The sequence below is a fragment of the Vipera berus genome (assembly GCF_964194415.1).
Source record: "Vipera berus genome assembly, chromosome: 2".
NCBI lineage: Eukaryota > Metazoa > Chordata > Lepidosauria > Squamata > Viperidae > Vipera > Vipera berus.
Window position 1 is genome coordinate 228,022,367 of NC_138203.1, and position 15,417 is coordinate 228,037,783.

General features: G+C 38.5%; 1 protein-coding gene across 7 annotated transcripts in view; it reads right to left on the reverse strand.

Moving 5' to 3' along the window:
- IQSEC1 (IQ motif and Sec7 domain ArfGEF 1) overlaps positions 1 to 15,417 on the reverse strand; it is a 332,174-nt gene that overhangs the window by 123,938 nt on the left and 192,819 nt on the right. The window lies entirely within an intron of this gene.

Genomic DNA, 15,417 nt, shown 5'->3' on the forward strand with positions numbered 1-15,417 from the left:
GAGGCTATTTCCTGTGTCATGTACCCTGAGTCCAGGTGTGCCCTTCTAGGAATCTTGCTGGTTGTGGGTATGTCCCAGCCCTTGCTTCCCTGGGGCTGGAGTATGTAGATGTTAAGCCTTTGTCTACCTAAGCTCCTGGCTCCAACCTTCTTGATGGCTCACATTTGCATGTCTTTAGGACTGGTTTTCTGCTTGGGGGGGGGGGGAAGGAGACCTGGGACTATTAAGAAAACTGGGCTTGCTTTCCTGGTTCTTCAATTTCTTTTTAGGAAATATGTTTTTCTGCCCTTTTAATATTTCCTTCTCTGGGGAGCTGACTTCCCTCAGCATGTGTGACCAATTCTGAACTTTCATTTGTTACTTTCAGAAAGCAGATGAGATCTGATTATTACAAGAAAAAGTTAAGGAAATGATTGGTCCATTAGTGGGGGAAAATGGCAAGAAGGTGACAAGCAACAGGGAGAAAGCAGAACTATTTAACTCATTTTTTGCATCTGTCTTTACACAAAGGGAAAAAACAGTCCAACCTACCAAAAACAGTGCCATAAAAAACAGAATAGAAACGCAAGTTAAGATAGGCAAGAAAATGGTAAGTGAGCACCTGTCCAGCCTAGACGAGTTCAAATCACCAGGACCAGATGGATTACACTCCAAAGTTCTCAAGGAACTGGCAGACGTGATCTCAGAACCACTGAACTATATATTTCAAAGATCCTGGAGCACTGGGGAACTACCAGAGGACTGGAAGAGAGCTGATGTAGTTCCCATCTTTAAAAAAGGGAAAAAAATAGATCCAGGAAACTACAGACCTATCAGCCTGACCTCAATACCTGGGAAGATTCTGGAAAAGATAATCAAACAACAAATCAGCGAACACCTTGATGCAAACAAAGTCATCACTAAAAGTCAACATGGGTTTGTCAAAAACAGATCATGCCAGACAAATCTTATTGCATTCTTTGACCAAGTGACAAAATTAGCGGACCAGAGGAATGCTGTAGATATAATTTACTTGGACTTCAGTAAGGTATTTGATAAAGTAGATCACAACCTACTACTTGATAAGATAGAAAAATGTGGGTTAGATAGCATCACCACCAGATGGATTCGTAGCTGGCTGACAGGCCGTACTCAGCGTGTGGTCCTCAATGGAACCGCATGTAAATGGAAGGAAGTGTGTAGTGGGGTGGCCTAGGGCTCTGTTCTGGGCCCAGTGCTCTTCAACATCTTCATCAACGATTTGGATGAGGGGATAGATGGGGAACTCATCAAATTTGCAGACGACACCAAGCTGGCAGGAATAGCCAATACTCCAAAAGATAGGCTTAAGATACAGGAGGATCTGGACAGACTCGAACACTGGGCACTATCTAACAAAATGAAATTCAATTGTGAAAAAAGTAAGGTTCTACATTTAGGCAGGAAAAATCAAATGCATAGGTATAGTATAGGTGGTACCTTGCTCAATAGTAGTAACTGTGAGAGGGATCTCGGAGTCCTAGTAGACAATCACTTCAATATGAGCCAGCAGTGTGCTGCAGCTGCCAAAAAAGCCAACACAGTGCTAGGCTGCATAAACAGAGGGATAGAATCAAGATCACGTGAAGTACTAATACCACTTTACAATGCCTTGGTAAGGCCACACCTGGAATACTGCATCCAGTTTTGGTCACCACGATGTAAAAAAGATGTTGAGACTCTAGAAAGGGTACAAAGAAGGGCAACAAAGATGATTGGGGGACTGGAGGCTAAAACATATAGGGAACGGTTGCTGGAATTGGGTATGTGTAGTTTAACGAAGAGAAGGGTGAGGGGTGAACTAAATGGAACTAAGATTATTTTCAATTTTCTGCTATTGAAATTATTAAAATTTACTATTATTTACAACATAACTGTTTGCATTATATTAAAAAGAATGAAGACTGACAAATATTAATAGCATTTGCAGATAACACACACACACACAGAGAGAGAGAGAGAGAGAGAGAGAGAGAGAGAGAGAGAGAGAGAGAGAGGCTTGCTATGTATGAAGCATGAACTTATAGTTTAAAATAACACGTACTTTCTTGCAAACTAAATCTATTACAACATTTGTTTTGTTTTGTTAGCGTATTCAATCATTTCTTTAAAAAGCTGTCAAAGGAAGCATTAAGATATTGCTGAGCCTCAGAATGGCGATCACATTGCCTTTATTTGGCTTGGAGCCTATGTAAAATGAGCTGGTGAGGGTTTTAAAAAGGTAAAGTCAAAACATGTGGCAGTGAAGGTAGAACTGAGAGAGACCAGATTAAAAGATTGGAAAGAAAAAGGCTGGAACTAACTGAGATGGTAAATGCCACTTTCATCTGCCATAAGATTACGTTCATCCATGATTTTGTAGTGAATGAACCATCAGATGTGAAGTACATGATCAAAACCTGGTTGGGTAAAGCTGGAGACAAACAACCTGTCAGGGATTTGCTCACCTTGGTGCACACAAATATGTAGCTTTGGATCACTTGACTCAATGAATAAATGAACAAGTATATTGTTTTCTACACATTTGTTTAAATGGGTTCACTTTGTCTATTTTTATTACTTGTGTGGATCATATTTATGCAGAAATATTGAAGATTAAAAAGGGTTCCTAAACTTTTCAGCACCACTGTACATGTGAAATACAAAAGGTCAGAAGACACGCCAGAGCTGGGTCTTGAAGAGGATTTCCAGGGCCTGCTGTCTTTCTCTACCCCGAACTCAATCAGTAAGCAACTGATAGGAAAACTTACAGGAAGAGCAATGGCAATAAGAGAAAGTAGTCAAGGAAGAGCCACAGCCAGGAGCCTTAAATGCTAGGGGTGTGTGTGTGTGTGTGTGTGTGTGTGTGTGTGTGTGTGTGTGTGTGTCTGAAACTCTGAAAGACTTTTATTCATGGTCTTCATCAGAACAAGGAAATATGTCTGAAAGTCCTTTGAAACTAAGGTGGGGGTATGTGATAGATAAAAAAATTAAATGCCTGGATTATATTTCTTTTGAAATGTATGATTTTCCTGATTCATGAATGGTCAGAGAAATCCCACTATAATAAATGCATGATTTCCTGAATCATCTGATTCTGATTCTTTTCATAATGATTGTTTTATTGAACGTTATCAGGAACCAAACTGGCAGCCAGCTGATTGAAGCAGAAAGAGCTGAAAGGCTAGGGAACTGGTCTTTTTTTTTTGCCCCATAAAGACAGGGCACCTTGGGAGAAGGAAGGGCAGGAGCAGAATTAGGAAACACAGAGTTCCCAGCATTTTCCTTCCCCGTTGTTTCTCTCTGGTAAGACAGTCAGCTGTGTGGCACATGGCATGAGAGGCACCCTAGGGTGAGAAGCATGGGCTTGTGCCTGCACTAGACCTCCCAGGATCTTCCCCACCCCTGAAATCCCACTTAACAACCTGTGCATTTCTTTAATGAATGCGCTAGGGAGAGCAAGGATGGATGGTCATTACTTTGATGCAATTCATTTCAAGTCCCAACCTTCTACCCTAATGGGCATCTATGGACATCCTCAGTTATCCAGGTCCTGATTGGCAACTGGACTTCCTTGTCTTTCTTTGAAGATGTTTTGCTTCTCATCCAAGAAGCTTCTTGGATGAGAAGCGACAAGTCTTCAAAGAAAAACAAGAAAGTCGAGTTGCCTCTTGAAAAAGTTTATTTGGGACTACCCGGGGGCAGTCTCCATTAAGATTGTAACTAACTTAAAATCATTAAAGACAATAACTAAACCATCTGAGAAAGAATTTCATGCTTCAAACAGAATATATTACAGCACTAATTTTATTGATACATTACATGGTGATACAATATTGGGCTGGAAAAAAGCAGAAAAGATGAGCAAGTTCACGCTTTAGATACAGATATGTAGGGCAATGCATTGATTAGTTGTCAACTAGTCAGTGTGGGCTACCTGTATGTAAATATTATACATGACTAGGAGGCTTGTTCTTGCTTTCAAGTGTTATAGAACTATTAACTCAAGAACTTGTTAACTTCAAGACAGTTAACAAGAGTTAGGATTACCCAGTGCCTATTGATAAATTGCCTTTTCTATTTTATGTTAAGTTTTGAGGCAAACTTAATGCAAATAATTCATGAGCAAAATTTTGGGAAGTTTTCCTTACTGGTAATTTCATCAACTACTATAAGTCTAGAAAAATAATGTCTAGGAAATGTCTAGGAAAAATAATAAATTGTCCACTAGCTTTCTCTTAAATAAATCTCTGCTTTTGAAATTGGAAAATGCTTCAATGGCGAGGCTCCATTAAATTGCAAAGTAGAGAGGCACTCTATTCATTTAACCCTGCTTGCACATTTTAGATCTTTACAGTTATTGGAGGACATGTCCTTGCAATGAAAGTCAACAATCTTGAATAGCAAACCATACTGACTAACTGACAACTAATCAATGCATTGCCCTACATATCTGTATCTAAAGCGTGAACTTGCTCATCTTTTCTGCATTTTTCCAGCCCAATATTGTATCACCATGTAATGTATCAATAAAATTAGTGCTGTAATATATTCTGTTTGAAGCATGAAATTCTTTCTCAGATGGTTTAGTTATTGTCTTTAATGATTTTAAGTTAGTAGTTAGTTTTTACATTCTGTTGATTGATACACTGTGTTTATGGTTTCTTTTCAAAGTTGCCTGCAGGAATTGTTTTTAATTGTAAAAGACAGAACACAAATTCCTTACATAAATTATATAGCTACCTAAATTTGATAAGGCTTGAAAAATTTGCAGAATTATATTTTCTTTGATAGCAATCTATATAATTTACTATAGTATTTGCCCCACTGATTTAATGTTTAATAATGTCTCTCCCTCACAGATATACGCAGAGAGAGAAAATGCTGATTGTGTCTTTCAAATAGTGAAAGGGAGGAAAGTATTTATAGCTCATTATAGTAAGATGCAACAACATATATATTTTAAAATGTAGTACATAACTTTTAAATTGTGGGGATTCTTGGTATAATAATTAAAATGCACACCTGACAGAGAAAAGGATTTTTTTGGTTTATTTACTCTGAACTTTTCCAGTCTCTTAGTGCTCTACATCAGGGGTGTCAAACTGCTGGCCTGCGGGCCGGATGCATCATGCCGAAACCACGCCCACCCCAGCTCTGGCAATGGGGAAAAAGTCGTGATACGTCATGACACATCACATGACATTGCGAGTTTGACACCCCTGCTCTCCATGGATGCAAAAAGGCAGAATATAACTGATTACATGTGTATCTACAAAATGATATTATTTTCACAAGAGGACTTTCCATTCAAATTAAGCTTCTATACTTAATTTATTCATTTAAAGCATTAATAAAGTATCTTTTAGAATATTCATTTAAGGCAGTATGCAGCAAAACCTAAAATTGTAAGAAACTGATTTGAGCTTTTGGCAGTATATCAAATATATCATAAAGTTGATGATAAACTCAAAGTTTAGGGGACAAGCAGGGTAAACTTGAAGTATTAGTAAAAGAAGGCAGATATGATATAGTTGCCATTACTGAAACCTGGTGGGATGAAACTCATGACTGGATTGTACTGATGGAAGGATATAAACTATTCAAAAGAAACAGACTCAACAAAAGAATTGCACTATACATAAAAGATCACTATATCTCTACAGAAATACACAAAACCAAGGATGAAAACCTCCTAGAATCCATATGGGTCAATATATAAAAAAAAGAATGACATTGCCTGCAATTAGTGCAGGTTCGAGTCCCACCAGGCTCAAGGTTGACTCAGCCTTCCATCCTTCCGAGGTAGGTAAAATGAGGACCCAGATTGTTGGGGGCAATTAAGCTGACTTTGTAATAATGCCGCTTGGGGTGTGTGTGAAAGCCCTAACAAGCAGGCATATACATAGAATGAAGGCTACTGCTAAGCTTGTAAGCCGCCCTGAGTCTTCGGAGAAGGGCGGGATATAAATGGAATTAAAATAAAAAAAAAATAAAAAATTGCTATAGAAGTATACTACAGGCCACCCAACTAAGCAGAAGAAACAGATGAACTCTTTGCTAATCAATTAACAAATGTATGTAGGAAACATACCACAGTAGTAATGGGAGACTAACTATCCAGATATCAACTGGGAGACAAAATCTGAAGCAAGTGAGAGATCGAACAGATTCCTAACCAACTTAGCTGACAACTTTGTCAGCCAAAAGATAGAAGAGGGAACTAGAGGAAAATCTATATTAGACCTAATTCTTACTAATGGAGAAGTGATAGAGGGAGTTGTAATTGCAGGAACTTTGGGTTAGAGCAGGCATGTCCAAAGTCTGGCCCGGGGGCCATTTGCAGCCCGGGGGGCGGTTTAATACGGCCCTCTAACAGCCCTCCCTGCTCTGTGTAAATGCGGCCCTCCCATGGCCCTCCCTTCTGATTGAGGGCGGCAAGCAGAAGACTGTCTGCCACAGGAGGGAGGGCGGTGAGAGGGAAGCCTGATCCTGACGTCACCGCCCAAACTTGGAAGACACGTGGGTTTGGAGTTGGAGAAAGCAAGTGAGGGAAGTAGGGCGCGCGAGTTTGGAGTTTGGGAAGGTGAGGAGATTTGGAATTTCTCTCAGGCTACTTTAGCTGTTGGAATTGCTCACAAGATTGGAAGCTCTCTCTCTGTGTGTGTGTGTGTGTGTGTGTGTGCACGTGTGCGCATTCTGTGTTTCACAGCCTACTTCCCTCGCTTGCCTTCTCCGAACTCCACGTGGGTTTGGAGTTGGAGAAAGCAAGCGAGGGAAGTAGGGCGCGCGAGTTTGGAGTTTGGGAAGGTGAGGAGATTTGGAATTTCTCTCAGGCTACTTTAGCTGTTGGAATTGCTCACAAGATTGGAAGCTCTCTCTCTCTCTCTCTCTCTCTCTCTCTTTGTCTGTGTTTCACAGCCTCATGAGTTTAATGAGATTTATTCCTAGATATACAGTAGATGTGCAGGACTGGCGTCTTAAAAATAGCTATCCTCTCAGTGCACACATATTTGAAATGTTGGGTAGCGTTGGATAGATTAGATTTTTCCTTGTTGTTAAGGATGGCTTCAAGCGGGAATGAGGCAAGGAGCCCAATAATCGTCCCTCCTTTCTCTATTTTTGAAAGCAGAACCAGCCTTTTATGTTAAGGCCCTGCTCACTTTCCCAAACTCCAAACTCGCGCGTTCTAGGGCTGCAGAGTGATTTCACTTTCCCGTCCCCCCCCCAGCCGATCTGAGCAGCAGAAGCATTTTCAAAACTTCTGGAGCTCACATCCATGGCCATGAGGTGATTTTATGATGCTCCAGCAGCCCAATCTGGGCATCGGAGGCCTGCAAAATGGCTCTGCTGCCCAGATCTAGGGCTGCAGAGCAATTTCGCTTCCCCCCCCCACACAGCTGATTTGGGCAGCAGAAGCATTTTGCAGGCCTCCGAAGCCCGGATCGGGCCGCTGGAGCATTGCCAAATCGCCCCACGGCCATCGATGCGAGCTCCAGAGGCTTCAAAAATGCTTCTGCTGCACAGATCGGCTGTGGGGAGGGAGCGAAATTCCTCTGCAGCTGTAGATCTGGGGGGCAGAGAGAAAGAAAGATTGAGCCAGCAGTGAAGCAAAAGTGTGGAGAAAGGAAAGCATTGCAAAGTAAGCAAACTTACAAAAAGGGATTCTCTCTGTCTCTCTCACACACTGTCTTCCCCTACCCCCTTTAATATCATGTCTTCCCCCACCCCCTTTAATATCAGTGAGGCTCCTCCAATGGACCATGACCCAGCGTTTGCCCCGGTCCCATCCCCCCTCTGCCGGAGACCCTCAGATTTGCCCCAGTCCTGCCCAGCTCTGAACAAGTGCCCCTGACGCAAGTGATGTTGAGCTGGCCATGCCCACACAGCATGTTCGGCCCTCCAGCATGTTCACTTCATCCAATCTGGCCCTCTTTGAAAAAAGTTTGGACACCCCTGGGTTAGAGTGATCACGTCATACAGGAATTCAATATAATGCAAACACAAGCAATAGAACATCATCCAACCAGTGTCCTAAACTTTAAAAGAGGCGATTTTAACAAACTCAGAGAGAGTCTTAGCAAAATTTCATGGATAAAAATCCTAAAGGAGAAAACAACTCAAGAAATGTGGGAAACACTGAAAAATGCAATCATAAAAGCCCAGTCCAACACAATACCACTGAAAATTAAAAACAAGAAATCCAAGAAGAAACCAGCATGGTTGCACAAAGATCTCTCTGATAAACTAAAGACAAAAAGGATAAGTACAAAAATCGAAAGAGGGACAGAAAGCTAAGGCAGAATATCAGCAGATAGCCTGAATCTGCAAGATTAAGTCAGAAAAGCAAATGCTCAGAATGAACAAAGACTTGCAACAAAAGTCAAAGATAATAATAATAAAAGTTTCTTTCAACCTATAAATAACAAAAAAAGTCCCGGAAACAGTTGGTCCGCTAAAGAGAGAAGATGTAACAAGCAATAGGGAGAAAGCAGAGGTGCTTAACTCATTCTTTGCATCAGTATTCACACAAAAAGAAACTATAGGCCAACTTACCAAAACATAAGTGTAAAAGATGAACTAGAAATAAAAATTAAAATAAGAAAGAAAATGGTAAGAGAACATCTGTCTGACCTTGATGAATATAAATCACCGGGACCTGATGGATAACATCCCAGAATTCTGAAGGAGCTGCCAGATGTTATCTCAGAACCATTGTATAATATATTTAAAAATCTTGGAGCACTGGGGAACTCCTGAGCACTGGAAAAAAGCTGATGTGGTTCCCATCTTCAAAAAAGGGGAAAAAACAGACCCAGGAAACTACAGACTGACATCAATACCTGGGAAGATACTGGAAAATAATAATCAAAAAACAGATCTGTATACATCTAGAAACAAGTAAAGTTGTAACTAGTAGCCAGCATGGGTTTGTTAAAAACAGAATGCCAAACCAATCTTATTTCATTCTTTGACAAAGTGACTACATTAGTAGACCAGCGAAATGCTGTGGACATAGTATATTTAGACTTCAGCAAGACATTGGACAAAGTAAATCACAACCTATTTTTTGGTAAGCTAGAAAAATGTGGGATTGACAGCATCACCATCAGATAGATTTGTAACTGGCTGACAAACCATACTACATGGTATTACATCTACATGGAGGGAAGTAAGCAGAGGGGTACCACAAGGTTTTATCTTAGGCCCAGTACTATTCAATATCTTCATAAATGACTTAGATGAGGGAACAGAAGGGGATCTCATCAAATTTGCAGATGGCGCCAAGCTGGCAGGAATAGCCAACACAAGCCAACACAAGCCAATAGCCAACACAAGCCAACACAAGGTCGGAAAACAAGCTCGGAATCCAAAAAGATCTTGACAGTCTTGAACAATGGGGCCTATCTAACAAAATGATATTTAATGTGGAGAAAAGCAAGGTTTTACACCTGGACAGGGAAAACCAAAGGTACAACTACAGATTAGGCAAAACCTGGCTTAAAAACAGTAACTGTGAGAGGGACTTTGGAGTCCTAGTAGACAATCACTTAAACATGAGTCAGCAAGCAGTGTGTGGCAACAGCCAAAAAAGCTAATACAATATTTGGTTGTTTAAACAGAGGCACAGAATCAAAATCATGTGAAGTATTAGTACTGGTTTACAAAGCCTTAGTAATTTTTTAATTTCTTCTTCTGTTCCTGACAAGTCCCTGAAGATTTCTTGGCAAGATTTTTCAGAAGTGGTTTGCCACTGCTTACTTCCTAGGGCTGAGAAAAAAGGACCAGCCCAAGATCATAAAGCTGGTTTTGTGCGTAAGGCAGGACTAGAATTAATGGTGTCTACCAAATTGCCTTACCCACTACACCAGAGTGGCTCTTAGCATACTGTAGCTTAGCACAGCTTTATCCAATACCTTGAATTATGACCAACTTCAGAAAAGGCTGAATAATAGTCACTTAAACCAAAGGTTCACCCACTAACGGTAATACTTTTCTACCTGAACCTAGTTTTATTTATGACTCCTCCTTTCTTTTGAAATGCTCAAATACCTGCAGCTGTTTGTATACATACAAAAAATATATAATTTTGCTTTTGGATCAGAGAGTGACTTTTTAGATGTTTCATTCCTATATTGTATAAAGAAATTGTTAAAAAAAAGTTGCAAGGAGAAATTCCCAAATCAGTATACAAAGCAAAATACAGTTATCCTTCATTCATTTTTAAAATCTTGAAATTTACATGATGATTTATATACCATCCAGCTCCAACTATCTCAAAACTTTAGATAATTTACACTGTAATTGCAAAAACAAAACTCATGTAACTCTAATATAAATAAAAATAAAATCAAATCTAATGCAAAAACAGACTGGACACTGTAAACTTTAAGAAAAAAAGCACTGAAAAATCAACCACCAAGGACATACATAAACACAACAAACAGCTTTGCCTTTACGGAAAGAAAGGAGGAGGGGTAGATGTATCTCTGGGCTAAGTGTTCCATATTTGGGGAGCCATCAGAGAAAATGATTGCCTTCAAGGTCATTCAATTTTTGTAGAGATGGAATTTTTATCATGCCTTCATTGCATGCATACAATGGATATACATTCTGAATGTTCTTTGTGAATACTAAAAAAAAGCTTTCTGTTCCACTGATTCTCTGTTTAAGAACAAAGCAGACGTATCATAAAGCAAGCTTCAACCTCCCTTCACAATTTCTACTGAAAAAAGAACAAATGTAATGATTTTGTGTCTTGCCCAAAATTTTGTGTGTGTGTGTGTGTATGTGGGAGGGGGGTCATGTGTGTTTCTGACACCTCTAGGTAAGCCGCCCTGAGTCTTCGGAGAAGGGCGGGATATAAATGGGATTAAAATAAAATAAAATAAATAAATAAATCCCTTTGCTTCCAATCCTTACCCCCAACCCCTCCCTCTTTAACTGACCTCAGTGCAATAGTTTCTAGCTCTGGAAAAGGACAATGTACATTCATGGAGTTTGCCCATGTTATTGTATTGGCCAAAGATTTTACAAGCATTTGCCTTCCTGCTTCACTTTACTTATAGAGTGTTCTGGCTTTCTAGTGGACCACAGTCTTCCCCCTCCCCCCCCCAAAAAAAATAGTAAAAAACAGATGTAGTAAGGTCCATCTATACTGACCCCTAGGCTCTTCCCCACTAGTGGCATAAACACATGGTATTCAGTGATTTTATGCTTACTAGAAAATGTTCTCTCTTCTTCTGGGCTGTTAAAGAAATATTTAGCAATTCAGTGAAAAGGAAAGGAAAGGAAAGGAAAGGAAAGGAAAGGAAAGGAAAGGAAAGGAAAGGAAAGGAAAGGAAAGGAAAGGAAAGGAAAGGAAAGGAAAGAAAAAGAGTACAGCAACTAATATCTAAAAAAACATTATTTCTTTTCTAAGGGACTCTTATAAGAACCTTAGATAAAGCAGAATGGGGCTTGCAGCTGAACTAACACCCTCTATTATGCTCTCTAAAAACATAATAAAGGCACAGTGTCATAATGGGCCATTTCTCAGACTGGGTCCCTTTTGATTCCTGCTGACTATTGGCTTGAAGTTTGTATAAAGTTAAGTCATTTGAAGCTTAAACTGTAGAAAAATACAGCTGGAATCCATAGGTGCATGTTAGACAGCAAATGTAGAGATATAAAAGCTTGCTATTTGTAATACTTCTATATATTAAAACATTATTTACTGTATACAACAAGTAAACAATTCAGCACTCTCTTTGTACAAAAGAGCAATCAGAATTTAAAATGGAAAAGAACGATTAAAATAGAACACACTCTGCAACTTCATTTGCTAAATGTAACTTAATTGAAATGCAGTTTATTCTGTATGGTTGCATTTGACTCCACTCCTCCCTGGACATATAAAGGGTCCTCTGGAACAGTGTGAAATGTGTTGCTGTGGTCTATAGGGAGAAAGAGGAAATGAGATCTAGCAGGAAATTGTCGTGACTGTGCCTATTACCAAGTCCTGCAAAACAGACAGCCTAATAGGGATGTCATTGTTTTCAAACTGACAGATAATATTACAAGCAGTCCTTGGCTTATGGCCATTTGTTTAATAATGATCCAGAATTATGATGGCCTCTGAAAGGGTGTTTTATGGTCTGTAAACCACTTCTGTCTGTCTCAAAATGTTGCACCATCATCCCTGTCGTCACATGACCACCATCTGAATGATTGACTTGCAAAGCACCCTGGGATCATGCAATTGCTATTTACAATCTCTAAAATCCTGAAGATTTCAGGTCCATTCCTACATCCTGCCAAAGGAATTCCCTTCCATGCACAGAAGGGATATGAACTATTTCAGCAAGCAGCTCTTTCAAATGGAACCAGGCAAGAGAGGGGACTGAAATCCTAGCACAGAGTGGGAATCAGTGTGGTAAAAAGTGTGGTGACTGGCGAGATACGGTAAAGGGTAGGGCCCCCTCAGGTGAGTGGGGGAGGCCCTGGGAGATGCACTGGAGAGGCAGCTTGCAAGTGTCTCTCCACTTGGGGGCTGAAAATCCTGGTTGGATTCTGGCAAGGAGAATTTGCAGTTCCTGAGTGGGATGCCCCCCAACCCACGCTCCTTATCTGGAACTTCATCCACAATTGCTTAATATCCACAAGCAGAAATGCCATGATTCCAGTACTTGAGCAGGGCAGCCACATGGGCAGACATGACATCTCACTTAATGACTGCTTTGCTCAATGACAGATGCTACTCTCAATTTGACTGTTAAGTCGAGAATACCTGTATATGTTGCTAGCAGTATGCAGACATTTTTTTGTCTGTATACTGCTAACAGAAGTCCATATAATTTCTACTGATTGTGACAAGCCATGATTTTGGTTAATTTCTTCCAATAAACTTCACTAGAATTCTACATAGCTAATAAACTTCACTAGAATTCTACATAGCTAATCTTTTAAAAATATTTCTTGATCTCTAAAAATAATAACCAGTAACTTAAATAATTTTAGAATGAAAGTAAAAATTACACATAGTAATATGCCTAAAATCCTTCAAAGGTTTTGTTTTCTGTGTTGGTAACCATGGCTGAATTTTAACCAGGATGAAAATATGGAATATTCCAAATACTGAAGTTTATCTACTTTTACCATTGTGAGGAAAAACAACAACTTTTCTCTAGATGTGTGTTTGAGCATACACAATGCACGCACATTGTTTTCACTGCACAATGTTACAGAGGAAAAGGATGAAGACTCTTGCACAGTTTAGTTCTCTTTTTCAAACTGTACCTTTACAATTTATATGAGGTATGTCAGGATTCTTGTTCTGATGGCATACCTTGCAAAAAAAGCGATTTATTTATAGTATTTGCCTCTGATAATCTAAATTCTTTCATCTTTTAGAAGAATTTCTTAGTAATAAATGTATATAATTAATTTCTCGAGTAGAAAGATTGCCGGGGTTCAATCACTGAGTAAGAAAACTCACAACATTCTACTTCTAAATGGTAAAAGAACCTTAAAAGTTTTCAGTAGTTGCTGCCTAGCATTTGACGGTGTAGTGCTAAAAGTCAGCGCTTATAAAGTCTCCTGGAAGCCACTACAATTCACAGCTGCTAAAGATGAAAGCAGCATTATAAAGAAGAACTTTATAATAGGAAGCAACGGAAGACTAAGTTTGTTGCTAAAGGATGCCAGGCTAAACTTGAGTATATTTTTGACAGCTTTACAAAAATTCCACACACATACATATATACAATGTATTGCTTATGCACATTTTGTTGCTTTATGAATGGCATTTCCACTAGGAATACAAATTTACCAAGTGTAATAACTACATGACAACCCACATACAATGACAGGACACTGAGCTGCTAAAATGAGTATTCAATTATTCATAAGATCTAACTATTTACTAATATAAAAGGAATCAAATCAGAAAGAAAGAAAAATTAAATCCAGGCTGTTTAAAAGGACAAAATACAATCAATAGATGTTTTCCATTATGAATCTCATTCATTACAGAAACATCTATATGAACTTCTACAAAATGAATGTAATGTTCACATCTTTCAAATTTAGTATACTTACAACTATATTTCATTGCAAGAGTAATTGACTATAACAATTTTGTGTAATTTGAAGAAATATTTTAAACATGTACATTAAAATGGTAGGAAAAATCTAATCTCTCACAGAAAAATGCTTTAACGTACAGTTACCTAAAATCAAGAATTTTAAGTAGTATGTTGTAGCTATTCACATGTACGATAGGCCACATTTTATTCTATTCTCATAAAGCTTGTACTGGCTCATGAATTTTATGCATCTATTTTGAAATCACTGACTAAATATATTTAGTTTTTCTTACTTTTTGAAATACATTCCTAAGTTTGCAATATATTTCAATCCATGTTTACTCAGACATAAATCCCACTATGGCAACTGAGGCTACTTTGTAGTAATCGTGTGTAGGATTATAACTTTTAAAATGTAAAAGCTGTGAAAAATAAATCCCAGCCGTAAATATATCACTTTCTTATCCTTGTGATTTTTATGTATGACTGTATTCTTTTTCCATTAATCTAATAAGAAATTGTTTTGTTTCACAATATTATTCAAAATAGTAGTTGGGGAAGCATGGATTCTAAACCAAGTATCAGTGTGAATAGAATTCTATCAGTTTAAATATTAAAACATATCCAATGACATAGTTAGATCTTATTGGTATAGAAATACAAGCACATTCAGTGTTTTTTTAAACCTGAAATATATTGTTATTACCTTTCAGCTATACATGTGGTTTGTAATTCATCACTTACCTATAAAAACATCTTGATATATTAGCCATCCAGTAGCTAAAATGCATTTTGAAAGCTGTATTTAAGATTCATTACAGAATGTTTTAGAAATTTCTCCTACCCTCAAATAGTCAGATTTGGAAATAAAGAGAATTTGTTCACAGAAGATTGCAAACCAGAAGATAAGCTCCTCCTGAAAAATGGACCGGTATTAAGAGATTTTGAAAACAGTCATGTTTTACTTTTATTATTATATATCACACTTTTTTCATATTAATAACCTTGCTGATTCCAATTGCATTCCAATATTTTTAAAAGATGCAGAAGTGATAAACAACCCCCATCTTTTAAACTATTGGTTAAAAAAAGAAGGAAAAAAGCTCACCAAAAGTGTTTCAGAATTAGCAAACATACATAACTGGTCAAACGCAAACAACTCGAACGCAGAAGCAAAAGGAATCAATGTGGTCAGTATAATTATAACAAGCATTTCAGGAGAGGAACTGATACAGTATAGAGCAACCCAAAACTCTTAAATCTGTTTAGCTGAGACATACTCTGTTCTCTATAAAATACAGCCTTCTGCTTTCTGTTTCAGAAACCAAAAAAAAAAAAAAAAAGGAATTCATTT